This window comes from Dermochelys coriacea, chromosome 12, assembly GCF_009764565.3.
Source record: "Dermochelys coriacea isolate rDerCor1 chromosome 12, rDerCor1.pri.v4, whole genome shotgun sequence".
In the NCBI taxonomy this organism is placed as follows: Eukaryota; Metazoa; Chordata; order Testudines; family Dermochelyidae; genus Dermochelys; species Dermochelys coriacea.
In genome coordinates, this window is record NC_050079.1 from 252,499 (window position 1) to 253,335 (window position 837).

The 837-nt window shown below is 54.7% G+C and overlaps 1 non-coding gene across 1 annotated transcript; it reads left to right on the top strand.

The window, feature by feature from the left end:
• Positions 1 to 208: 208 nt before the first annotated feature.
• On the top strand, positions 209 to 280 carry TRNAQ-CUG. Its single transcript has one exon. It is a non-coding gene; the product is annotated as a tRNA-Gln (tRNA).
• Positions 281 to 837: the final 557 nt, after the last annotated feature.

An 837-nucleotide genomic window follows, 5' to 3' on the forward strand; every position in this document is an offset into this window, starting at 1 on the left:
ATTTTTGCACCCTGCAGGGAACAGAGACAAAGCAGGGGGATGTGGGAACTTGGGGCAGGACCTGCGGATCTGGTAGAGCAGGACCACGGTCGATGGAGGAGAGAGAATCCTCCAGGTGCGAGAGGAAGCACCTGGAGGGAAGCAATAAGTGCAGAGTGCAAGCCAGCCAGCTGAGAGTAACAAGAGTCCAGAAAAAGAAACACCAGCAGGTCCCATGGTGTAATGGTCAGCACTCAGGACTCTGAATCCTGTGATCTGAGTTCAAATCTCAGTGGGACCTCCTGGAGCTATGTTGGTTTGCTACAAAGCCTTAGAGCTCAATGTGCTTGGTTTCCCGGTCTCTGGGTGAACCAGAGTGACACTTTTTCCCTTGTGCTGGGTGACTGACATCCATTGGAGATAGGTCTTTGGTCCAGCTGGTTTGACAAAATGGCCGCTATAGGTTGGGGCCCTAGAACTTCACAGTCTGGCTAGAGATTCCTGCGGATTGACCTGATGGTTGTGTTTGTCGCTGCTTCACCTGATGCCCACAAGTTTGGTCCCTGTACCTGCAGTTGCCACCCTCTTCCGGTTGTCCACATGGCATTTAAAGGAAGGAGTGTCAGGGCCAGGCTTGATAGGCAGGAGGGAGGAAGAGTCCCAGGCTGGAGCCCAGTGCATCTCTCCTCCTCTGGGCACCTAGAGCTGGTGCTGACAGCTCCAAGGGAAGGCTTAAAAGGCACAGAGCAACCGTGGGTGGGGCAAGAGGACCATGCCTATGTGTGGCCAGCAGACAGCCACAAAGACACCCGGCCAGCCTGCTCCCTGGCATGGAAAACCCCCACTGAAGGTCACCCA